The 27,232-nt window shown below is 46.2% G+C and overlaps 1 protein-coding gene across 5 annotated transcripts in view; it reads right to left on the bottom strand.

Annotated features, from left to right (window-relative positions):
• Window positions 1-27,232, bottom strand: part of BPTF (bromodomain PHD finger transcription factor) — a 1,440,172-nt gene that overhangs the window by 777,427 nt on the left and 635,513 nt on the right. The window lies entirely within an intron of this gene.

Below are 27,232 nucleotides of genomic sequence, written 5' to 3' on the forward strand. Positions count from 1 at the left end.
ACGTAGCCAACAAAGAGCTGATCATCCACCCGGAACTGCTGTGTACACTGCAGATAGAATGCGAGCGCACGTTTTGGGTCCAGACGGTTTAGCCGCTCCGTTTCCCTTGAAGGATGCAGAGGAGGAAAAAAGGTGGGCAAAGTGATGGTCTGCCCGATGTGGAAGGGCGTGACAACCTTTGGCAAGAAAGAAGGACGTGTCCTCAGAACCACCTTGTCTGGATGAACAGAAAGGAAAGGGGGTTTGGAAGAAAGAGCCTGGAGCTCACACACTCCTCTGGCAGTGGTGATAGCTACCAGGAAAGCCGTCTTGAGAGTAAGAAGACGTAAGGGACAGTTATAAAGGGGCTCAAAGGGAGCGCATATCAGAAAAGTCAAGACAAGATTCAAGTCCCACTGAGGCATTATGAAGGGCACAGGTGGGAACGTATGCGTAATGCCCTTAAGAAAACGGTTAACAACCAGGGACTTAAAAAGAGAAGGCTGCTCTGGAAGCCGTAGAAAGGCAGAGATGACCGAAAGATAACCTTTAACAGTTGCCAGAGCAGAGCCCTGCTGGGCCAAAGAGAGAAGGAACAGAAGAACCTCAGAAAGGGGATCCACAGTTTTAGCTGTGCACCATGCCAGAAATCTGTTCCACCTACAGGCGTATACCGTTTTAGTGGAGGGACGCCTGGCTGCCAGGATGATATCACAGACTTCAGGAGGAAGATCGAAACGTGTCAACTGTCGCCGCTCAATCTCCAAGCATGGAGGTGGAGGCTGGACAGGTTCGGGTGGAGGACCGTCCCCTGCTACTGCGAAGAGGCAGACAGATCGGGGGATCGATGCTCATACTCAGTAGCTCGGGATACCATACTCTTCGAGCCCAGTCCGAAGCCACAAGAATAACTTGGGCCCGGTTGCGCCTGATCTGTGGTATAGGCGGAAAGGTGTACAACAGACCGCAGCTCCACTCAAGACGAAAAGCATCTCCGAGCCAGTGCCGCCTTGGAAATTCCAACGTGCAGAACTGATGACATTGCGCATTCTCTTCGGTGACGAATAGATCTAACCAAGGCTCTCCCCATCTCAGAAAGAGACCTTGCGCCACGTCCAAGTTCAGACGCCACTCGTGATCCACCATGCACCGGCGGCTGAGTTTGTCCACCCTGGCGTTCAGAGAACCTGCCAGGTGTTGAACCACCAAGGTAATGCCTTGATGTTCCAGCCATGTCCAGAGGCACAGAGACTCCTGACATAGGGTCCACGACCCCACCCCGCTCTGTTTGTTGCAATTCCACATGGCGGTGGTGTTGCCCGTGACCACCTGCACTACACTTCCCCGGACAGAGGGAAGGAATGCCTTCAGTGCAAGCCGGATCGCCCGCAGCTCCAGAAGGTTGATATGGAGCTGGGACTCCGCCGGAGACCAGAGGCCTCTGATCTCTGCCTCTCCCATGTGGCCACCCCAACCCAGGAGGGATGCATCAGTCACTACTGTGTGCTCCGGTTGGGGAAGGGAGAGGGATCTGCCACTGACCCAATCGCGATCCGTGAGCCACCACTGCAACTGACGTGCAGCGCCGTCCGAGATCGGACAGGTTACCCTGATGCCGTGCCCACTGTAACTTCAGGTCCCACTGCAGAGCCCACATATGCCATCTGGCATGCGGCACCAGGATGCAGGAGGCCATGAGGCCCAGAAGCCGGAGGGTCATCCTGACTAAAATACGGGATAGAGGCTGAAAGAGCGGAACCATAGCCTGAATATCCCGGACTCGCTGTTCGGGAGGATAAACCCGAAACAGCGTCGAATCCAGATCCGCTCCGTTGAATGGGAGCTTCTGAGAGGGACTCAGGTGCGACTTCGGCACATTGATGGAGAACCCCAGCAGATGCAGGAGGTCGGCCGTAGTCTGGAGGTGAGAGACAACTGTCTGGGGTGAGCCCGCCTTCAACAGCCAGTCGTCGAGGTAGGGGAAGACTGACACCCCTGACATGCGCAGATGAGCTGCAACCACCGCCATCACTTTTGTGAAAATCCGAGGGGCGCTGGTAAGGCCGAAGGGGAGCACAGCAAACTGAAAATGCTCCTGGCCTACCGTGAACTGCAGGTAACGCCGGTGGGCCGGCAGGACGGGAATGTGAAAATAAGCGTCCTGCAAGTCCAATGCTACCATCCAGTCTCCAGGGTCCAGGGCAGACAGGACCTGAGCCAGAGTCAGCATCTTGAACTTCTCCTTCCGGAGGAAGCGATTGACATCCCGGAGGTCCAAGACGGGGCGCCGGGCCCCCTTGTCCTTCTTGGGGACCAGAAAGTAGTGGGAATAGCAACCACTCCCTACTTCCTGATCGGGAACGTACTCGATGGCCCCCTTAGCCAGGAGGGCCGTGACTTCCTGACGGATAAGAGCCAAATGATCCCCCGACATGCGGTGGTACGGAGGTGAGAGGACAGAAAGGGGAGCGAGTAACCTTGGCAGATTATCTGCAGCACCCACTTGTCCAAAGTGATACCGCGCCAGTGGTGGAGGTGGTGACGGACCCTGTCTCCTACCGGCGTGGGGTGCACCCTGAAGCTCGGATTAGGAAGGCTTAGAGGTGGAAGCAGCGGGTGCGGAGGTGGACTGACCCACCCACTGGTTATCAGACCCGCCCCTGCGGAAGCCACGTCCGCGGCCACGCTGAGGCAGGTTCAGCACAGGCTTTGCAGAGGAGCGTGTCTGGGCGCATTTACCCTGGCCACGACAGGAACGAAACCCAGACGAGGCAGGGCTCTTAGTGGAAAGACCCAAAGACTTAGCCGTGGCCTGCGAGTCCTTAAAACGCTCCAGGGCACTGTCCGCCTTGTCGCCAAAGAGGCGAGAGCCATCAAAGGGCATGTTCCATGAGTGAGCTCTGCACATCAGACCGCAACCAGGCAGGACGCCGCAACGCCACAGTCGTGGAAATGGCCCTGCCCAAGGAATCAGCCGTGTCCAGACCACACCTGATGGCAAACTTCGCCGCATGCGTGCCCTCCGCAATCGCTAGGGAAAGGACGGCCTGGACCTCTTCAGAACACTCTGCTACAGTATCCCACACGGCGTGGGAGTAACGGCCCAATAAGCAGGCGGTATTAACCGACTGCAACCCCAAGCTGGCCGAGGAGAACAACCTCTTGCCATATTTGTCAAGCTTCTTAGAGTCCTTATCGGGCGTAGCCGTGGGAAAGGCACTCTGTGACGTCGTGGCCTGAATGACCAGGCTCTCAAGGCGTGGGGTGAGTGGTCAAGAAGGCAGGGTCACCAGGTGCCGGGCGATGACGCTTAGCGACGTTCTTATCCACCGGTGCCCCCGAGGCCGGCCGTAACCAAGTGCCCAAGAGGACTTCAGTATGGGCCTCATTGAAAGGGAGCAGCGGTTCCGACTATGTAGACGCAGTCTGGAGCACCTCCGTAAGGAGGTTGGTCTTAAGAGCCACCATAGGGAGGTCGAGATGGAGAGCCACCGCAGCTCGACGCAGCACCATAGTGTAGGAAGCGCCCTCCTCCATAGTAGGCGGAGGGGAGGCAAACCCCGGGTCAGAAGACACATGAAGTTCACCCGCATCTTGAAGGTCATCCACCCAATCCTGCTCGGAGTCACACTGCCGCGCAAGGGGGGTCCTCGGAGCCGTCCCAGTCCTCAGCTCCGGGGTAGATGGAGCAGGCCGCGGCAGCAGGACCGGAGCCGGTGAGGGGGCCAGGGACACCAGGAGCGGCGCCGGCCGGGGCCTAACCGGATCGCAATGAGGATCCCAGGTCGGAACGAAATGGTCCGAGAACCGGGGCAGGGGCGGGATAAATGGCACCCAGTGCGGCACCTGTGGCGGAGCCAGGGGCAGCGCTGGCGCAGGAGCCAAGGGCAGCGCCGGGCTGGAGCCTGCGGTGCGGCACCTTGTGGCGCCGGAGCTGCGGGCGCCGGCGCCAGAGGCGGTGCTGCTGGGTCAACAGGATCAGGACACGGGGAGCGAAAGGGGGGGGGACGGGGGACACACATCGGAGAGCGAACACGCTTCTACGACGACTTCTTCTGGCGTCGCTTACTGGAATCTGAAGATGAAGACTTAGTCCGAGGAGCGACGGCTCCGTCCCCTCGAGCGGTCCCGCGAACGGCCCCTAGACCCGGAGCGGCAGTGAGAGGAGTGCCAGACCTCCGGCAACTTCCAGCGTCGCTCCAGCAAGGCCTTCGGGGCCATGGCACGGCAGTCCCGACAATCCCGGGAGTCATTATCTGTCTCCAGGCAGTAGAGGCAGACATCATGGGGGTCCGCCACCGACATATTACGGCGGCATGACCAACAAGACAAGCATCCCTACGTGCACCAGGAGACAAGAGAAGGAGACAAAAGTCTCAAAAAAGTGGTCAAAAATTGACCGGGGTACGTGCTCAATCCGGATCTGCGCTTTCGGCGCCGAAAAAGAAAGAACTGACGTCAGCGCGCATGGGTGGCGCCTAAGTAAACTCATGGCCGTGTATGACCTACCTCCAGGCCAATTCTTGCGCCATCTTCTCAGCCACTACCGGCCATACTCCGACCTCACTTTGGGGGAACCCCCCCACACACCCGGTTCTCCACACAATATTACGAATGGGACCGGGGCGCCACCACACCACATGGCTATACAAGTCAATCAGGGAACTGACACCCCCGCTATTGGGACCCCTGCGGACCCTCTGGGAGGAGGAAGCAGGGCGACCTTTCCATGATAGTGAATGGGAGAGAGCGATAGAATTCCCAAAAAAAGTGTCCAGGAACGCCCGGTTCAAGAACATACAGTTTCACTTCCTACACAGGGCCTACCTAACGCCAGCACGACTTCAACGCTTTTACCCCGACACGACCTTCCTCTGCCCTCGTTGTCCAGCGGGGGACGCAGACTTTCACCACATGTTCTGGACGTGTCCGGGCATTCAGACCTATTGGTAATCTATCCACTCGACACTCAGGGAGCTTACCGGGTTGACCCACCTGACCACCTGGGAGGGCTGTGCATTGGGCATACTGGGACGGAGAAAACGACATAAAATATCAATGCGCTTCGTATCCCTGGCCCACTTGTTGGCCAAACGCTGTATAGCCATGCACTGGTGCGCCACATCAGGCCCCCCATTGGCGGCATGGGTGGGGGCGGTTCTTAAATGGGCGGCTGCAGAGGAGGCGGAAATCCGTGCGGAAGAAGCCAAAGGTATCCGCAAAGTCCCAATTTCTCTAGAGTGGGCGCTTCTATTGTACCAATTCAGACAATCCCAGACCCCGGAAGACACAGTCACTGCCATCCAGACCCCCAACGCGGTACAGCCATCTGCTCTGCAGGCTCCCGAGACAACGGATTCTCCACCACGACCCCCTGTACCACTACCGGACCAGCCGGGCCCATCTTCGTCCTTTTCTCACATCCAACGGCCCCCCACACTAATCCACACACCCGCCTCCCCCTAGGCGAGCAGCAGCTGCACTATCGAGTAGGCACTAATGGATCCATCGGGTATGCCCCCCCAAACACTACAAACCCCATGGCACACCCCAGTTCAGTTTCCCCCCAGTTTCTTTTACTGGCAATGCTCTGCTATAACACAGACCACATCCTCACTGCACAAGACATTGATGTACTCCCTATTGTGCTGAAGGTCTACTCCGCTACTTATGAACCACATTTACTTATACGGCACATGTTGTATGTATGTTTACATCTTAAAAATGCCAATAAAAAGAATTTTTTAAAAAAATGGGTGGCGCCTAAGTAGCCTCCGTGACGTCATCCCAGCATGCACGACGCCATGGACGGGCGCGGAGCCGCAAGGCGCCACCTACTGGCACGCAGGGGTACTGCTAAGCAGAAAACTTTCCGGATCCAGACTGACACCTGGGGAATATTCTAAGGTAAGGAATCCATCACTAACGTGTCTCTTTCAGATTCAGCAATAATGCAGCATTAATTAGACAACAAATGACTTTTAAGGAAAATTGGTTGCTTGGAAAAGTGTGAGACATTTATCCATGGACGAATACCAGTTCATTAAAAAAGATCATCCAACTGTCCCTAATATTTATTTTATTTCAAAAATACATAAAAATGCTTCGAAGCCTCCAGGAAGGCCTATAATATTAGCATGTTTAAGCCTCCTAGAGAATGGTTCCAGATACATTGATTTTTACTTATAGGAGTGGGTCCAAGGATTACTCTCGTACATATGGGACACCAGTGACTATCTCCAAATTGATGGATTTTAATTGGAATAGCAACTGTTTTCTTTGTTGTTGTTTTCTTTGTTGTCTCCCTCTATACGTGTATCAATCACAAAGATTGAATGCGTGCTATAGAGTATTTCCTTGGTAAAAATAAGACTGTACTCCAACATAATACCATGCTATTGAACATGATCAGTTTTTGTTTACACAATAACATTTTTGTTTGACAACACATTATCAACAAATGCGAGGGGTCGCAATGGGAGCCAGCTTCTCCCCCAGTTATGCCTGTTTGTTTATGGGCTGGTGGGAGGAGCTGGTTCTCATGGACACACACAAACATGATAAGGATAATCATGTCAAACTGTATTATAGATACATTGATGATTTGTTCATGGTGTGGGGGGGGGTACTCAAGAGGAAGCTATGAGTTTTGTGTCAAAAATTAATAAAAACAGCGTTAATCTCAGTTTCACTATTAACATCAGTAATTCTAAAATTAATTTTTTAGATGTATAAGTATACCCAAACAGGAATAAATTAGAAACTAGGGCTTTTAGAAGAGAAACTGCCGGAAACTCTGTACTTAATTTTTCAAGTTTCCATCCAAGACACAAAGCATTCCCTACGGGGAAATGATACGCATGAAAATAATCTATAACAACCCCACTGAACTCGTGAAGGCCCAACAAGAAAGTAAGAAAAAGTTTTTAGCCAGAGGGTACTCAAGCAAAACCATACAAGGGGCAATCAACAAAACACAAAACTTGGTCAGAGAACAATTACTTATTCCCAAAAAATTGAAACAATTATGACTGATAATATTGAACAAAACCCTAATGAACTGAGACTGATTATCAACTACAGTGCTCAGGAAAGAACCATCAAAAAATTATACAGAGAAATTGGCCAATTGTCAGAAATGATCCTGAAATGGGGCTGTCTCCTAAACCTAGCATAACTTACAAAAGAGCTCCTTTCATGCACAACAGCTAAGTCTCTAGTAGCCCAGAATCTTCCAACATTACTAACTGGTTAGTTCAATCAAATGGTTTCACCAAATGTCGGGCATGCAAAGCATGCACATATGGCGTAAACAAGAAATCATATGTTACAGCGTTTTGCAATAAGGAAGTCAAAATCAATAAGCCACTTCATTGCAAGACAGAATATGCAATTTATGTGATGGAATGTGCATGTGAACTAAAATATGTGGGCAGCACTAAATTACCAGTGAACAAGGAAATTTTGCAGCACATCAGGGCGATTAACAATTGTGACCCCACTTATCCTGTCGCCAGACATTTTCGTAAAGTTCACGAAAATAATCTGAAAGACTTCTCCTATTATGTCATTGATGCCATAATTAACACCAAAAGAGGAGGTGACAGAGATAGTCAACTTAGAAAACTGGAGCCACAATACATTCTTAACATGGACAGTAGGTCCCCAGGGGGACTGAATAACACGGAGGTTTATACACATGTTTATAACTTTACTATCTAGATCCCACCCACTGAGGTTCTCCCAGCTCTTTTCCTTTGCTCACATTAACTTTTTAGAAAGAAATAGAAAAAAAATCATTATACTTGACTTTATTTGATCAAGTTCACATTTTATTTAAAATTGAAGCATATTTGTTCTTGACAGACAAAACAATAAATGAAAACACACAGAATTAACTGTCTTAGGATCAAATAGATAAGCAAGGCTGCCAACTTACCTTAACCATTAAACATTATGTTTTTTTAATTAACACTCATGCACTTCATTCGTTAGCACTAAAGCTTTCACACTTTAGACATTTTAAAGGAGGAGGTGATTCGGTACGCAACATTCTTAAATTAAGGAAGCACTAAACACTTTTAGATTCATAGACTGGGGAGAAAAACACACCAACATACAGGTAAAGAAACACTTGGACGCACTTATGCTAGAATAAACAACAAGGTCCTAGAGATCGAATTATTTCTAAGGAATTTTAGAGGAATATTATAATAGGATTTATTTAAATGCCTTTCAAATTTATAATTTTTTTAATATATTTTATACTTTCAAAATTCATGAAATATATTTATGGGCTTAAAACAATAATATTTTTTAACAAACGTTTTAACTTTATTGTTTATCACATTTTATTCCTGACAGTATGATTACTAACTCCATTGTGTACCATTAGCCAATTGAGCATGTATTAGATGTTCTCTTTTATGTCTATGCCTCATCACCAGTCACCTGTCCGCATGCAGCATTTTAAATGGTCTGTTATCGCATTGAAGCGTTGTCATGTGAACAAGGTCAGTCTAGGACTGAAACGCGTAATGGCCAACATTTAACTAGCACTTTGAGCACGTACTTGATGGTCCGCGTCTGCTTTGTTCGAGGAGAAAATCCATGAAGAGCTAGGAGCAGTTCTTTGGATATAGATGTATATCCTACTGGCGGTGCCAGTAGGTAGTTATAGTTAGGACCTACTTTCCATAGGAAGAGCGTTTTTTTCATTTGCCAATATCTTTGAAGCTGTTCTACAAATCTTCGCGAAATTTTCCAAACTAATACGCCACTCACTTCAGCTGCCGTGTTGAAAGTTTCAGGGTGATCCGTAAAGTAGGGGCTGAGAAAAAAGGCGGTTACAAAAACGCCTTTTCTCCATGTAAATTTCCAGCCCTAACTGCTGAACGGAATTAGACCAAATTTGCCAGAAAGGTAGCTTGTAACCTTACTTTTTTCTAGTGATATATATATATATATATATACACATATATAGTGAATAGTAAATATCAAGTAAGCATCTGTCTGTGGCATGTAGTTCTGTAGATTCACATGCTTAGCATAAGTCCACCAACTAGTGTTGGGCTTGAAATAGTGCAAGTCTTTCAAGTCACGAGGTATAGTGACTCCTCTTCTTGACAGTATTGCACATGGTCATTAACTCAATTGTTTTCCTTTTGGCGGGTGCGGATGGAGTGAAAAGAAAGTGTATGTATGAAGATGACCATGTAGCAATGTAATGTATGATATATATAAATGCAAGGAGCACAGGTCACCAGGGAGGAGGGTGGGGGCATATGAATCTACAGCACTACACGCCAAAAACAGATGCTTACTGGGTAAGTAACATTCTCCGTTTGATGGCATGTGGGCTGTAGATACACTTGCTTGCACAGACTTAACAAGCATTGAAAATGCAACAGGTCTTGCGTTTGATTAAGTTAAAGCTATTTGCTTTGCTAATGGTATTGTATAGCAAAGCAAATGGCTTTAACTTAATAAAAGGCGAGATCTATTGCATTTTTAAAGCTTGTTAAATTTTCAGATTGAGGTATTTGTACAATGTAAAGTTTATTTTAGTGTGTTATTTAAACATGTTATGGCATATATATGCTAATAAAAAGATTGATTGATTAATTGATCCAATGCAATTCGCCAGAACCTGAACAGCTGGACCCTGATATAATTTAAGTGATACAAAATCTTATAAATTGCCCCAGTCTGAATTTTGAGCTGATGGCAACCTCCCTAGCGTGCATTTGAACTTGATCCCAGTGGGTCTCCTCTATTTTGCCAACATCGAATGCTAATCTCCCTTTCTGTCTTTCAAATGGATCACATGGATTATTTTTTTTCCTCCGTAACAGGATTATTTTTTTTCTCAGTAACAGGAAATATACTGTTATTTATTCTTTGTTTTGTAAATACAGGATCGTGGCATTGTGTGTTCTGGCTTTTATAAAGGCTTGAATTCTGATCCTCCATTGATCTCTACATTCGAGGGTCAGAATTTACTACATTCTGAGTCCCCTGCAACTCATTCCTTTAATTTTGCTATATGTGTTCTATTTTTAAATCTTCTGTTAGGAGTTTTTTTTAGCATTCTTTTTATTGGATTTAAATAAAAATATCAAGTGGCATCCACATTGATACAATAAGTGCCAGTTTCCTCTTACATCACTCTCAATGTCGTAAACCGCCTTGTCAAGCGCTCCCTCCTCCAGCCCTCTCCTATCTCTCATCCGTAGGATGATCAACATGCAGTTTGGACCTCCTCCTTCAGCATCAAGCTTCCTATGCCGCTGCTTGCATGCCTGAACTCAGCCCCTCTGGGTCACATGGATTATTAAGCAACGTTTTATTAATCAGAGATATTGGGTGCCTCTGTAGGCGGGCAGGGAGCAGCTCTTGTTCCGTTGGTGATTCTTCCTGAATCCCATTTGTATTTCTGAACAACATATTTTACTTGCAGGATCTTAAAATTGTGGCACTCAGAAATCAAGAGTTCTTCATCCACCTCCTCTAATGTCTTAACCCCATCCACCCAGTAATATGTCTCCCAGCTTCCGGGTTCCAATCAAGTCTCATTTAAGAGACCCACCCATTATCACCAAAACGTGCAACAGAACTGAGCTCTACAGTGATGTTGTGCAACAGAATTGAGCTCCATAGTGACTAAGAATACAAGTCTATCTTACACTTCGGGTAATCATCCTCGAAGCCCTGTTCAATTAAGGAATGAAGTTGGATTTATCTGAACGCACAAATTCCCAAGGCGTCAAGGCGCTAAAGACTTTGTAGTTCAGATAAGAAATGGACTAAAGAAGACTCTGTTCTATGTCTATGGAGTTACAAAGTGAAGAGCCAAGTTTTCAGGGCTTTTCTAAAGGAAGCATGGGTCTGTTCACTACACCCTCAGTATGAGTGGCCCAGTAATTTGATGCAAAAATTATCGAATGAATAAAATCCAACACCAAATGTGATAGTTACTACATATTCTGAGATTTTGGGGAACGACATGCGTTTTTGCTTACTGCACCAAAAGCTGCATGTCCTTGTAAAAACCAGGCATTTACCCCTGGTTAAATTCCAGCAGGTTTGACCTGCCGACATTTAAGGAATGGTACGATTTAGATCACACCTGATAATTACTGGGTGTTTGTGAATAGATTCCAATTTAATGGGCCACTTGTTATGAGGGCCATAGCATTGTTGCCAAAAGGCTGCATGTCAGCCATTAATGTTACGCTATGTCAAACACCACTTGTAGCGCACAGCTACTCCAAGGATTCTCCTGGCACGTGCCGTGCGGGGTGATTAGACGAATCACAGAAGACTATTTAAAAAGTAGGGATCCTGTTTTGAGGCAAGGGACCATCCATTTCATACCACCAAATGGCATGTCCCAGCATTACTCTGGTTTGTCTAGGAATGCATGCCAACATCACGGGTATCTTTACAAAGAATCTGAAGCGATATACATCCGGTTCCACTGTCACAAAGAAGTTCAGCACCACCTTATCTCTTTTACAAAAAACAGTCTTTTGGTATCCAGTATTGAGTTTTCTGAATTATGTACAATATTCTGGGGGTGGGGGAGGTCATTTTATAGCTATCTGCATTGCCAAGCAGTGATTTCCAATGTGCCACACCCTTTCTAAATCTTGTCAGACCTTCATGAAGATTCTTTTCAGACTGCTTACTGTTGCTCAAACCAAATATGTCCAGGTATTGAAACTCATCCCATATTATCTAGCAGTACATATTTCCCAGAGCGGCCCAGTCATTGAGTGGGTATAGCAATGACTTATCCCACTTTATTTGGAACTCGGAATGTCTGCCAAATATTCATTTCATTTCAAGCCGAATAATCAGTCTACAAAGTTCACCAGAACATAATCATCATAAAGGGATATCCTATCTTCTCACCTGTGATTCCATCACAAGCCTTGGAGGCAAGGGTCTCCAAGGCGAAGGCCCAAAGAAGAGGACACTGTGGTCAGCCTTGCCTAGGGCTTCTCACAAGGGCAAAAAGGAACAACTCTGTACCATTTACCATCAGTTGGGAGTAAGCTCCACCCAGGATACTAAGGGCGTCGCAAGCCCACCTTTTTCAAGGTGACATTAAAAAGACAGTGTGTGCTGTAGTGTGTATATCTTTTGGTGCACTGTTCAGCACACGAGGTAGTAGTGCTCTTTTGCCTAGTTGCTGTAAAGATTTCATAATCTGATGTTAGTTCTAGCCCGCTTCCCCATTTTTAGGTGGGTCAAGGAATGGAGGAGAGCCAGAGAGATACGACAACGTGCACATGGAGAGCACGGTGCACGTAGAAGAATATGGTGGGAATATCTTGGATGGTAGGAGGGGCCAGTGTTAGGTAGAGGAGTATGGTGAGGTGAGGGGATGGGGTAGGGTAGGTGGGCAGATGAGGTGGGTTGACTGGCTGTGTAGGTAAATGGTGGATGCTAGTAATAAGAGAGGGAAAGGGAAAGAGGAACCAAACAGTTATGGAGAGAGCAGACACATGATATGTCTAAGATGTGATGGAATAAAAACGAATGGAGGAGAGTAAAAGCTGAGGCAGGATAGAAGGTGAAAAGGAAATGTTGAGAAAGAATAGGATACGAGAAGATTAATGGGATAGGAAAGGTTGAGAGAGGGGTTGAAGAGGAATGAAGAATGGGAGAACATGGGGAAGAAGTGAATGAAAGAACAAGGAATGTGGAGGTTGCAGGTGTGGGAGAAGAAACGGAAAATTAGGAGGGTGGGAAGGAAATAGAGGCACATAGAGGTGGGGGTGTCCTATTATGCATCTGCCAACGCGGTGAGGGAATACACGTCTTTTCAACAATGCTACCTCCTACTGGCAGTAGGTGTCTATGGGTTTAAACTGAGAGCTTGCATGAATCATTGGCTCTGTAGTTGAAGGATGTATCAAACCCAATGGAGGTGGGGCATATAAGCGACAAGGCATCTATGAGTGTCCTTCGAGTGTCTGTCGGCAGGGTATAACGTCTTGCTGAGAGAGCGGTTACTACACTCATCTTCTGAAAAGCATAGCCTTGGAAACCTCATGTGGGTTTGGTGGGAGTAGGTTACATGCACTCTTCCTCTAGTCAGACACTAGAAGCACAATCCTATTTATGAAATTTGATATTGTGAATTTGTATTAAATATAATCAAAAAGGGGGGTTGTGTACAGGTATTTCAGATGGCTACAGACCTGCAATATCTCTAAATCAACAGTTTCCCATATGAACTTTGCAGAACAATAGCTGAGAAACGTTACTTGAATTGGTGAAATCCGCAATCACATATGGATAAAGTCTGATGACAACTATATATATATGATAACACAGATGCAGCAAAGGTTATGGGCCTAAAACAAAGATTAATGTGAAAGGTTCAAACAATTTAAAAACTAACAGGACAACAGTTGGTGAAGGGGCGCCAATGCACGACACAGAGTTGTATTCATGAAATATTTAGCTCCATATGAACTTTACCAATAGACAGAAGGGGTAAAGAATTTGCATATGTTCTTTCTTTGCTGCTTTTTATGCTGTTGTGATCCAAACCACAATCACATGGACTGAGTAGTAACAGTTACCTTTGTAATGGTGCACTATAGAATAAACTCCGATGGCAATCACATTTTTGGCCTAATTATTGGGAATTCCCACAGCATTGGTTCAAGTCTCCCATCTCCTGTCCTTCATTTACTGTACTTGATCTGCAAATGTCTCCCAGTCCCCCTCCCGCGATGTTATAAACTCCCCCATTGCTCTCTAGCTAGGTTTGTGGTGACATGGTTCTATTCAGCCTGGTTCGTGCGCTGCTGTTGCTATGCTGCACTGGCTTTCGAAGCTGTACCTCTTTGCACATCTGCTGTCCACATTGTTAAGGTCTGTATGTGTGTGTGCTGATTGTAGGATGGTGTCACTGCTGCTGGCCACACTCTACAAATTTGCTGTGTGAGGCAGACACTGGTGGAAAAGGGAGTTTTTTCATTCAGACATGCCCCCTCACACTTACCAAATACACTTGCCGAGATGGGTAGGTAGGAATGCCCGACCTACTTTATAAATGTTAATCTGCGACACTGAACAGGTTTTTCATCCAACAGTGGGCCTCATCATATGGTTTAGTTTGTGGGACTTGAATAGCTTTAAGCCACAAAAGAATACACTGCTAGTTCTAAATTATAGCTGTGGTTCAGTAAATCATGGATTATTCCAATAGGATCTTTTTTTTCTTGAACAGAAGTTTCATTGGTTGAATCTCAGACATGAATAAAGCCCCCAGAAGCGTGGAGGAAAACAAACTCCATTGGCTGAAACTCCATTGGCTGTAACTCCATTGGCTGTAACTCCATTGGCTGTAACTCCATTGGCTGTAACTCCATTGGCTGTAACTCCATTGGCTGTAACTCCATTGGCTGTAACTCCATTGGCTGTAACTCCATTGGCTGTAACTCCATTGGCTGTAACTCCATTGGCTGTAACTCCATTGGCTGTAACTCCGAATAGTAGCCTGAACCAAAACGAAACGAACTGAATTGTTTTCATCAACAACAGCCAATGAGCGGCTCAACAAGGCCAAACAGCTACAAGCTGTACCCAGAAAAGATAAGCATGTCACCTCACAAGGCCGTGCATCCGCAGATTACAACTGGGACATAAAAACATTGCTTCACAACGACTCAGTTGCATGCTACAGTTTTAAACAATGAGCCGAGAATAAACAAGTGAATGTGTAACTAAACTGCAAAAAACAAGGGGAATGATTTCAAAGCACCTCTGTTGCCTGGCAAAATTATGCATCATGAAAAGTGAATGAACATGTGCACTGAAAATGAAACTGTAAAATGATTTTCAAAGAGGTAACTCACATATACATAGAACAAGCTGTCTCCGCGTGCACATCTCCTGTCCGCGCAGGCACAGCGAGCAGGAGACAGGGAAGAACAGGAGATGTGCATGCGTGCGAGCGGCCTTGAATGAAAGTGGGAAAGTGAAAGCGTGCACATCGCCTGTCCGGGCGCACACATCTCCTGTCCCCCTTCACAAGCAAAACCGACAATAGGTCTCGCTAAAAAGCAGTTCTCCTTGTAAGCAGTGACTAACTTGTGCTAGGAGCATTTGTTTGAAATAGTGTACGTAGTACTACTTGACCCACATTTACTTGTTGTCATGCCATAACAGCTACACAATAATGTTTTCTAAATGTATGCGGTGTAGTCCATGAAGCTGCTTTACATATGTCAGCTACTGGAATATTCCCTATTAATGCCATAGAAGTCCCTTTTTTTTTTGCATGTAGAGTGGGCTTTTGGTGTAATAGGGAGTGTTCTTTTGGCTTTAGCATAACACGTTTGGATACACTTTACTATCCAACGTGCTATACCTGATTTGGAAATTGCTTTACCTTTATGCAGTTTTACGAATGCCACAAATCGTTGTTGAGCTTTTCTGAAAGATTGCGTTCTATCTATATAGTACATCAGTGCTCTTTTAACATCTAATTTATCTAAAGCTCTTTCTGCCACCGAGTCTGCTTGAGGGAAAAACACGTAATTCAATGGATGGAGTCATGTGTAAATAAGATACCTGAGGTAGAAATGTAGGGTTAGTTCTTAAAACCAATTTGTCCTTATTTATTTGGAAAAATGGTTCCCTCTAAAGTTAATGCATGAATTTCTCCTGCTCTTCTGAGTGAAGTACATGTAAATGCATGAATTTCTCCTGCTCTTCTGAGTGAAGTAAATGCAATGAGAAACAAGAGTTTCGATGATTAGAACTGTAGCCGACATATGTGTAATGGTTCAAATGGTGGACCCATTAACCTTGTTAGCGCAATAATGAGATTCCACATTGGTGTAGGTGGGGCTCTAGGTGGAAAAACTGTTTTACGTCCTTGTAAAAAAAAAAAAAAGCATTAATTACAATAACAGGAATGCTAAATGGAGAGGTTTGTTCTCTTTTTTTTGAAGACATGCAGCTAATGCCGTAAGGTGTAGTAGTATAGAACCAAATGCTGACCCTGCAGTTTATAGATGAAGCAGGTAACAGAATGTTTTGAGGTGATGAGTTTAGGTGATTAATGTTGTTTGAGTGACAATAATTAACAACGTGTTTCCACTTTACTGATCAGCATGCCCGTGTAGTGCCTCTTCTTGCTTCGCTTAAGATAACCATACATTTTTGTGGTAAATTTTGATATCAGGAGCCAGATTGCAAGACTGAGATATGGGATTTGGGTGTTTTAATGCTCCTTGGGTTTGAGTGAGGACGTCTTGTCTGAGGGTAGTAGTTGAAGTGGGACTACTGACAACTCTAGTTGTGCTGTGTACCATGGTTGTCTGGCCATGTGGGAGCAACTAGGATGAGTGTGAGGATGTCGGTCTCAATTTGTGACTGACAAATGAAAGCAGGGAGAGAGGTAGAAAGCGTACGCAAATATCCCCTACCAATTGATCCATAGTGCATTGCCCTTGTGTCGTACTTTAATCTTTGTTACCGCGTAGGGAACAGGGCCCTACCCCTGTCTATCTTGGTATTAGCAAACCGCAAATGGTAAATGCGGCATGTACGAGTGCTTTATATATCGTTCTAGCTATGAATGCACTGTGTACACGTTATTCTGCTTCACTACGCGGGTTCCATTTTGGGAGCAGTGGCCATCTTGTCATTGCCCTCACATAGGCTATAATGGAGTAAATACGGGCCTCACAGTACATGGGCTTCTCCTCTGACTTCTCTGTGACCTGGGCAGCTGGCTCTGCTGCCCCAGGTCAAACCGGTCTCACGAGCTCCCCTTCCTCCGTCCACCTGTGATTAGCATCAGGGCTTGACCCATCATAAAACCCTTTCATTCTACACAATCCTCCGGCTAATCTCTTTCACACCTGCTTGTCCCTGCTTTATGACTTGTTTCCCAAAACAGGAGATGCTCATGTTTATTGGGGGGTCTATTGACATCCGATGTGGGATCTGAACCTTACTGTGTAAATCATTGTGGGCTGGCCGAACTGGAATGTGGGATGGTCATCATGACTCTGCCTTTTCTTTGTAATGTATACTTGTAATGGCCATATCATAAACCTAGGAATGTATGCTTGGGGCAAGAAAAAGGGTATTTAAGATGAAGTCCATTCCTATGATTTTCAGCAGTCTCCTGAGAACATACACGCTGTTGTACTTCTAGGATACCTGTAATTGGTCTGCAGCCAATAAACGATCTTTGACTTCACCCAGAAGACTCTGTGTTTCTGTAGGTCTGGAACAGGGTGAACCCAGAAGTCATAGGGTGTGTGCCCCTGCACCGCTGGGACTGAAATACCCAGTACTTCAGTTTGGCGCCCAACTCGGGACGATTTCAGCGGTACCAGTCCAAGCCAGAGGTTCGTGAGGAGCTTCGTGTGGAAATTCCGGAGGAAGGCCGCCACTTCATCGACCCCTGCATGTCGACGTGGTCCGAAAGTCTTTTCTGCGAGGTTCTCCGCGTCCCGACAGCTACGAAGGACTGCTGCCCTGATTAATCGACCTGTTTTGGACCCTTGACGAGTTTTGAGAGAGCGAAACAATCGAGAGAGTCTTCTGGTGACGCCATCGATCAGCAATATTCAGTTAAGTATAAGTGGAGCGTCTCCCATTTGTTTTGGTATCCTTCGGGATCGTTTGATTTAGTAATTTGGTAATTTGGAGTTTGCAAACGCCAAAGCCAGAGGACTCGTGTATTCACGAGAATATCGTAATCGATAATCCTTTGACGTTTGGATCTAGACTAGTGAGCAAAGATGCCTGGTTCTGGACTATTTGGTAGATTATTCTGTTTGGGTTGTGGAAAAGATTTCCAGCTGGAGGAATCATGCCCGGTCCCTCCGGTTGGAACTCCAACTTATGAGCTCTATGTAAAACATGGCGTAGGCCCCATTGCATATAACGAAGTATGGATCCACTACACCAGGAAAGACGGTGTTTTAAAATGGCCCCAAAATGGTAGTTTTGATACCGATATTTTAGATAATTTGGAAATTAAATTGTTTAAGAAGAAAGCCCGGCCGGCGATGTTTGACTCTTTCCGCTTATGGCGAAAGGAAGCCAAACAAAAGGAAATTAAGCTAGCGAAAAAGAATAAGAGAGAGAAAGGTATGACAGTAATGCAAGCAGCTGTGCAATTCAAAGACAATGAGGAGGAGCAGATGAGTGAGCAATTGCACAGGCAGCGCAAGTTAGGGATTGACAAATGTTACCCAGCTTTACCACATTCTAAGCAGAATGAGTAAGAAGAAAAGGAGAAAGATCCCCTGATGTCACATTTGTTGAGTTCGCCACCCCCGTATGCTCAAAATGCCACGGCACCTCCCCAGCTTGTGAATATGCCACCTCCAGTGAATATACTGCAAGCCTTGCCGCAACCGCCAGCTGCTTTGCAACCGGCTCTTATCCATGTAGCGCAGCCCTCTCAAGGGCCGCCAGTTGTGCTTCCAACTGCCCCCGCACTTCCTGCGACTTTGCCTAATACAGCAGCTGCCTCTTCTGACACTCTTCCTTGCACCACTCCAGTACCTGTTTCTACATCCTCTTTTCTTCCCTCTGTTTTTCCCCCTGTTTCCGCCTCAGCTTCTCCTTCAGCGCGACAGCGCTTAGCTAATGTGGTTACTACATTAATGTCGCCTCTCTTTGAGTCATCTGGTGCGACTCCTGGTTTACAGCGTAAGCAATTGCGTAGTCAATTGCCTAACCCCGATGAAAAAAAGGTAATAGATAGCATGGCGCGTAGATGGATTGTTTTCCCTTCATTGTATGATGTGGAATCAGTTGTCAACGTTTTCCATCAGTGGGATGCCCCGAAACAGAGATATGTGTTTGAGAAAATGTGCGAAATTCTCTGTGAAGAATTGGAAGATAGTGGTAAAAATCCGAACCCGCAGGAGTTGTGTAGAGTGAAGTTTGATTTTGGAACTGGTATAATTGTGGACCGCGAAGTAGATAAAGCAGTTGCGGTTGTATTGTCCTTCAGGAATGATGATTGTCAACAGTCATTGTTTGAAAAAGATGTCCTTGTGGGGAAAAAGGTAAAAGCGCGACAATACCCCATGAGAGAAGTTCCCCCGGTATGGAAGGAAGCAGTTGCAGCTGATGCCGGTGCCGGTATCGCCGCTGTGCCAGCGCATTTCCAGCGTGTTTGGGTGCATGTTCCATGGAAGCGCTCAGAGGTGTTAGCACTTAAGCAGTCCTTACCTGATCCCCGTAAAAACCCAGCAGGTTATTATAAAGAGTTGTCACAGACGGCAGGGTCATGCGTTATGAATCTGGCCGACAGACATGTTGTTTGGTAATGTTGTTCCACAGCCTCTATGGGGATCAATCCGTAATGTAGATCACGATGCAGAACTAGGGGATACATGGGCTAACATTATTGCTGCGGATGCTAGACAAACTGGTGGCGCGAAACCAGAACCTTTAGTAGCTGAACTGCCTGGTAGAATCATCACGTATATGAAGACAATAATGCCCGCGATGCGCGTAAATTGGGACAAGTTATCTGCATGCAAGCAGAAGAAAGATGAGACAGTGTCAGACTTCTTTACTAGGTTTGAAGAAACATTTATTGACCACAGTGGGCAGGATATGAGTACTGAGGGTGGCCAACGGTTATTTGTGGATAAGTTTGTGCAGAATTTACTTCCTGACCTGTGTAAAAAGTTAAAAGATTCATAAAGTTCTTGGGCTGTTTCTTCTTCAGCGCAAATACTGGCTACTGCACAGTATTATGAAAATAGAGATAAAGACGAGAAAGATAGAACAGAGAAGAAAACGAAGGAATTAAAGACAAAGGTCCTTTTACAGCAGGCTTACCCACCACGAGGAGGTCAGAACAATTATAGACAACCCCAAGGTGTCTATCACCAACCCCAACAGTTTCAGAACAACCAGCAAATGAATGGGTATTATCAACCACGTGTCCCTGTAGGTCCCAACCAATGTTCATACTGTAAAGAGGAAGGTCATTATAACTATAGTTGCCCTAAATTAATGCAGCGGAACGGTAATGCGTATGGCGCAAGAGGTAGGGGTGGTCAGCAAGCTCCTAGAGGCAGAGAACGTGGAAATGCTCCCCAGAACGCGCGTCCTCTGCCGCCTCAAAATACCATCAATAGCTTTGATCAGCAAGCTAACGCGACTAGTAATACGGCCCAGTATTATAATAATGATTATTATGCAGAGGATGGTGATGCAGAAAGTAATGATTACTAGGACAGCCATAGACAGAGAGAGGGAGTTGTTTCAGTGCCAGTGGATCAGAGTGGACCGTATGTTGAGGTGACTACAGCAAATGTAACGGAGCCTTTTCTGCTAGACACTGGTGCTGCAAAGAGTTCAATCTTGCATTCAAAACTCCCTGGCGCACCTTTGTCTGGCGATATAAATGTTTCAGTAGGTTTTTCTGGCGCCCCGGTTAGGAACCCGATTTCTAGTCCCATGTCACTTTCTGTTGGACCTTGCGAGCTGAAAGCACCCCTGATTCTGACAACAGGTTGTGGTGAGAATTTACTGGGATTAGATTTGTTGAAAAGATTGCACGCTACACTGTATTGTTCTCCTTCAGGAGTACAACTTACATTAGGCAAGAAAGTGATTTCCCCAATGTACTTGTCTAAAAACACAATGCCGCCTGAATTATCATCCCTTCCGGATGCCCTTTGGGCTACTGGTCCCAATGATGTGGGCCTCTTGGAGATACCACCATACGTGGTGACTTTAAAGGCTAATGTCAGACTGCAGCGTATTCCCCAGTACAAAATCTCTAATGAAGGCCAGAAAGCATTGTTAGACATTGTCAGCGACTTGATTAATAAGGGTGTAATTGAAGAGACAAGAGGCAACGTTTGCAATAGTCCGATTTTACCTGTCTTAAAACGAACGGACCCTTCACAGCCACCTGTTTACAGATTTGTGATTGATCTTAGAGAGGTTAATAAGATTGTTGTGCCACAGTTTCCAGTTGTCCCTGATATAACTGCCTTGTTAACGATGATTCCAGCCTCTGCTGCATGGTTTTCAGTGATTGATTTAAAGAATGCTTTCTTTAGCATCCCAATTGCAAAGGAGAGCAGAGATATTTTTGGCTTTAGTCTGGGAGGCCGAAGCTTCCGCTTCAAACGCGCTCCCCAGGGCTACTGTGAGAGTCCATCCATATACAGTCAAGCTTTGAAAGCACAGCTTGGTGCACTTGTTTTACCTAGTGGCGCTATCCTGATTCAGTACGTGGATGATTTATTAATTGCCGCAGATACTTTAAAGATTTGTAAAGAAGCCACATTGTCATTGTTGCGCCATTTATCCGCTTTCCATCACAAGGTGTCTCTCTCCAAGCTGCAATATTGTCGACAAGAAGTGACCTACTTAGGTCATCTCTTATCGAAGGAAGGAAGGAAACTGACCCCAGAAAGAATTCAAGCCATTGCACAGTTGAGTGTGCCAAAAACACAGAGAGAAGTGCGTGCTTTCTTGGGCATTACCTCATACTGTAGGCATTGGATACCTAGTTTTTCTTTGTTGGCAAAACCTTTAGTAGCCTTAACATGCAAAGACACACCGAATCCTATCCCATGGTCTGAAGAGTGCCAGAGAAGTTTTGTGGAATTGCGCAATGCATTGTGTTCAGCACCTGTGTTGGGTACCCCTGACTACAGTAAGCCTTTTACATTGTATGTTCACGAGAAAGATGGATGTGCGTTGTCAGTGTTAACACAGCCTTTTGGCGACAGACCGCACCCATGCGCATATTTTTCATCAACCTTGGACCCTGTAGCGAGGGCATTGCCAAGCTGTCTGAGAGCGACAGCTGCTGCAGCAATGTCTATCCGACAATCTGATGGTTTGGTAATGGACAATACATTGATTGTTATGGTTCCACACGCTGTAGACACATTATTAAATAGAACCAAGACACAACACTTGACTAGTGCGCGATTATCAGGTTATGAGCTCACACTGTTAGCAAATCACATACACAAAGAGATGCAATACGCTGAATCCAGCTACATTGTTGCCAGTTCCAGCAGACTCAGATGAGATTGAGCAACATGACTGTCTGTTCAGAACAGAAGAAGAGACGAAAGGGAGAGTAGATCTAAAAGATACTCCCCTGACTGAGTGTGATGGCACTCTATGGGTGGATGGTTCATGTTTCAAACTCCCTAATGGTGACACGACTGCTGCATATGCTATCACGACTTTACACACGGTTGTGGAAACTGCACGAGTGCCCCATAATTCGGCCCAAGCAGCAGAATTAATCGCCCTCACGAGAGCATGCGTGTTGTCTGAAGGAATGAGAGTAAATATATACACAGATAGCCAGTACGCCTTTGGCGTGGCTCATAATTTTGGGCGTTTGTGGAAAGAGCGTGGGTTCCTGACTTCGCATGGAGCTAAAATTCAGAATGGCAAGTTGGTGAATGATCTCCTTGAGTCACTGACCCTACCGTTGCAAGTTGCGATCATGAAATGCAGTGCGCAGAGGAAAGTCACAGATGATGTTTGACGTGGGAATGCGTTTGCTGATGAGACCGCGAAAGAAACAGCACAGAATGTGAAGACTAGAATGTATGTTGCAGGCCCCGCAAGATGGGTTGACGATGTTGGGATGTGTGAAAACACAATAGAGAGTGTGAAGTCGCTTCAAGCTGAAGCCACAGAGAAAGAGTTAAGCAAGTGGAGAGAAAGTATGGGTAAGTTGGATGAGAATGGTTGTTGGATTGATCTGACAGAACATAAGCGATGGTTATTGCCTGATGCATATGTGCTTCCAGTGGTTACTATGGCACATGGAATGGCACACATCAGTACGAAAGGAATTTGTAAGTTGTTGGCCCCAGTATGGCAGAATGCTGGGATTCCCAAGTGTGCAGAGAATGTGGTCAAGAATTGCATGGTATGCTTGAAGTATAACCCTGGTAGGGGAACCCCAACTCCAGCTGGTCACTTTGCACCCCCATCATGTCCATTCGAAGTTTTGCAGCTGGACTTCATTCACATGGAAAGATGCAACAACCTGAAATATGTACTGGTGGTTGTTTGTGCTTTCTCAAAATGGATAGAGGCTTATCCTCTGAAAGATAACACTGCCCTATCCACAGCCAAAGCCCTTGTGAAGGAATTTTTCCCTAGATTTGGAATGCCAAGAATGGTATGGTGTGATAATGGAAGTGAGTTTGTGGGTAAAGTGATGAAGAATGTATGTGAAGGGCTGGGGATAAAGCAGAAGTTCCATGCTGCAAATCACCCCCAATCAGCTGGACTAGTAGAGCGCTACAATGGAGCCTTAAAGCTCAAGCTGGCCAAAATCCAGGCGAGCACCGGTCTTAAATGGCCTGACGCTCTGCCTTTAGCACTCCTGTCCACCAGAATGACCATACAATCACGCGTGGGACTTAGCCCTTACGAGGTCGTTTTTGGCCGTCCGGCCAACGTATGGGGTGTACCGAGGCCTACGAAGTTTAGTGAGATTGAGCATCCAGTACTACTCGATTACCTGTATGATTTGACTGTTAAACTGCGTGTTTTGCACCAACAGGTACATGATACTCTTCCCCAAGCTTCTGAACCTCCTGGACACCCTATCAACCCTGGCTCGTGGGTCCTGATCCGAAATTTCCAGCGTAAGAGCAACGACGAGCCTCGCTGGATCGGCCCTCACCTTGTGCTTCTGTCGACAAGATCAGCGGTACGAGTAAAAGGGAAGAAACACTGGATCCATGGTACCCACTGCAAAGTAGTCCCCTTGCCTCTGCCATATGACCAGTGGGTCAAGGAGGGTATCGCCGACTCTGAGACAGACACTGTACCTCGTTTTGTACCATTCAGTGACGCACGCATAAGAGGCACAGTTTCAGACCAAGAGAGTGACAATATTCTGCAAGAAGCTGTGCCACCATCAAATCGACTGGACACCACTGAGCCTGAACTTTTGTTTCAAGACCAAACAGCACCTGGCCGTCTCCGCTATAATTTGAGACCAAGGCCCATGGACAAATAAAGATTTCCTTACTATTTCCTTTTTGACATTTTTTGCTCTCCCATCTGAAGGACTTTCTTGATTTTTGTTTTTCGAACCACCATCCGGGTTCTGCCGCAGGGTCGCGGTGCCAAGACTTTGGGGTACAGGCCGAAGACGTTAGGTCAACGGTTCTGGTTGGTCTAGGGCGTTTCCCTGGGCTGACAGGCGTACTCCTTAGCAGAAGAAACTCATCCGCCGCGAGCGGCCCGAGTAGAGGATGGAGTTTTTTAAGATGGAGAGACCCGTTGAGGAAATGAACTTTAACGCAAGGATGTGTAGAATTGTAAAAAGTAAATGTTTTGTATTTTTGTGCCTTTTTACACTGTGTAGCATAATGATGTTTATTGTAGGATTTGTGTTCTTCTCCGCTCAAAAGCCCATTACACCCACTGAACAGCCTATACCACTTTCTACCGCCTCCTCTCACTCCTTTCACCCTTTGCCTGAACACGAACAGACCAGACGATCGGAGTTCGTAAATAACTCGTTTATCCAGCTTCTGCACCAGCACCAACTGGTAATGAATACGACTAATTGCTGGGTGTGTGGGTTAATGCCACATACCATTAACAAGGGTATTCCCTACCTGGTGCTGCCGTATAGTTACAATGGATCGTCATGGGCATTCCAGACCATGTTTCTCTATGCTCTAGATACGTACTCCCCTCGCCAACCGCGTTCCATCAGACCTATCACCAATAATAAGGCTTTGATAAAAGGAGTTGCCGATATGAGTAGGGATATTGATGCATACTCATCCATTCCCAAAGAAGAGTTGAGACCTTATGTAGGATGGAACGCGACGGGGTATAGTATTAGTCTGGGTGAAAGACAGCGAAAAATCTCATCTCCAATCTGGGTCGTACCCCACATGGGTCGGTTCTGCTTACAGGGTAATGGTCAGAATCCTAGAGCTCAACTGGGAAGAAGTGACTGTACTGAAACGTACACTTTCCCGTCACAGTTTTCCCCTGCGTTTTTGGCTGCCAAGGGCACATATTTCATCTGTAATGATCGAGCATATACATGGCTGCCCCCTGATTTTTCGGGCACATGTTATATTGCGAACTTGCTACCGCCAACATTTACTGCTGCCTCTGATTATCACAAGACCAGAGTTGTGAGAGGTGTGATTAGTAAGGAGGATACTGCCGGTCAGGAAGCGGGAGACTTCTTCTTGGGTTTCCTGCCGTTTTGGGGACCTATGGTCAATAGTAGGAACCTGAGACAGCTGACACGTGTGGTTGAATCCACTGTCAATGTAACGGCTGGTGCCCTTGGTAATCTGACAGCTGAGCTCCAAGCGGATCGCCTTATGACTTTGCAGAACCGCATGGTTCTAGACGTTATTCTTGCAGACCGCGGTGGGGTATGCAAGGTCATCCAATCCAGTTGCTGCATTTTCATACCAGATAATGCTCCAACAGTGTATCAAGCCATCTCGAAACTCCATAAAATATCTGAATCCATACACGTGGATAAGGGAGATTGGTCACTGGTGGGGTGGTTCTGGGAATTGATATCCGCCTGGGGTTGGAAAATTCTGATGGTCATTGGAATGATCTTAGCCATTCTTTTCCTGTTCTGTCTGTGCATACAGTGTGCTCCTGCGATATGTGGTCTCTGTGCTACCTTATGTATAAGGAAACCTGTATCGAGGGACGAGCTAAGTAATAGGATGATGCTACAACAACATCTCCATGACTTTGCAAACATTGACCTAGACTCGGATTAAGATGAGTATAGTGATTGCCTATGTAAGGGCAAAAGGAGGGTCTGTCGTACTTTAATCTTTGTTACCGCGTAGGGAACAGGGCCCTACCCCTGTCTATCTTGGTATTAGCAAACCGCAAATGGTAAATGCGGCATGTACGAGTGCTTTATATATCGTTCTAGCTATGAATGCACTGTGTACACGTTATTCTGCTTCACTACGCGGGTTCCATTTTGGGAGCAGTGGCCATCTTGTCATTGCCCTCACATAGGCTATAATGGAGTAAATACGGGCCTCACAGTACATGGGCTTCTCCTCTGACTTCTCTGTGACCTGGGCAGCTGGCTCTGCTGCCCCAGGTCAAACCGGTCTCACGAGCTCCCCTTCCTCCGTCCACCTGTGATTAGCATCAGGGCTTGACCCATCATAAAACCCTTTCATTCTACACAATCCTCCGGCTAATCTCTTTCACACCTGCTTGTCCCTGCTTTATGACTTGTTTCCCAAAACAGGAGATGCTCATGTTTATTGGGGGGTCTATTGACATCCGATGTGGGATCTGAACCTTACTGTGTAAATCATTGTGGGCTGGCCGAACTGGAATGTGGGATGGTCATCATGACTCTGCCTTTTCTTTGTAATGTATACTTGTAATGGCCATATCATAAACCTAGGAATGTATGCTTGGGGCAAGAAAAAGGGTATTTAAGATGAAGTCCATTCCTATGATTTTCAGCAGTCTCCTGAGAACATACACGCTGTTGTACTTCTAGGATACCTGTAATTGGTCTGCAGCCAATAAACGATCTTTGACTTCACCCAGAAGACTCTGTGTTTCTGTAGGTCTGGAACAGGGTGAACCCAGAAGTCATAGGGTGTGTGCCCCTGTACCGCTGGGACTGAAATACCCAGTACTTCACTTGGAGTGTGGGTGATGTAACCTGGAGGCTAAGTTTTGGCAGTTTGCATTCTGTGGTGCTGCCAATAGGTCCATGTCCAGTTGTCTCCATTGTTGGAAGAATGGGTGTGGGACCAGTATATTGAGTTCCCACTCGTGGACGTTTTGGCGTGCCCAACTGAGAAGATCCACTAAGTGGTTATCTACTCCTGGTACTGTAGCAACAACTGAATGTTATGTTGTAGAGCAAACATCCAGATTTTTTGTGCAAGGAAAGACAGATGTAGAAATTTGTACCTCACCCCCCCCCCCCCCTCAACCTCCTCCTCGTGTTTTTGCAGATAGCACATGGTAGTCATGTCTGTTTTGATTAGGACTACTTGCCTTTGAGGCGAGGAAGGAATACTTTTATAGCTATATAAATAGCTAGCAGCTCAAGGTGATTGATATATAGAAGGGATTGACTGTGTGTCCAGTACCTTATACAGTTATTTCCTGTGAGTGTGCTCCCCAGACAGTAGTTGATGAGTCTGTTATGGTTGTTTGCGGAATTGGATCTATAAAAGGCTGTCCTTGAGTTTCA

This window comes from Triturus cristatus, chromosome 7 (genome assembly GCF_964204655.1).
Source record: "Triturus cristatus chromosome 7, aTriCri1.1, whole genome shotgun sequence".
NCBI lineage: Eukaryota > Metazoa > Chordata > Amphibia > Caudata > Salamandridae > Triturus > Triturus cristatus.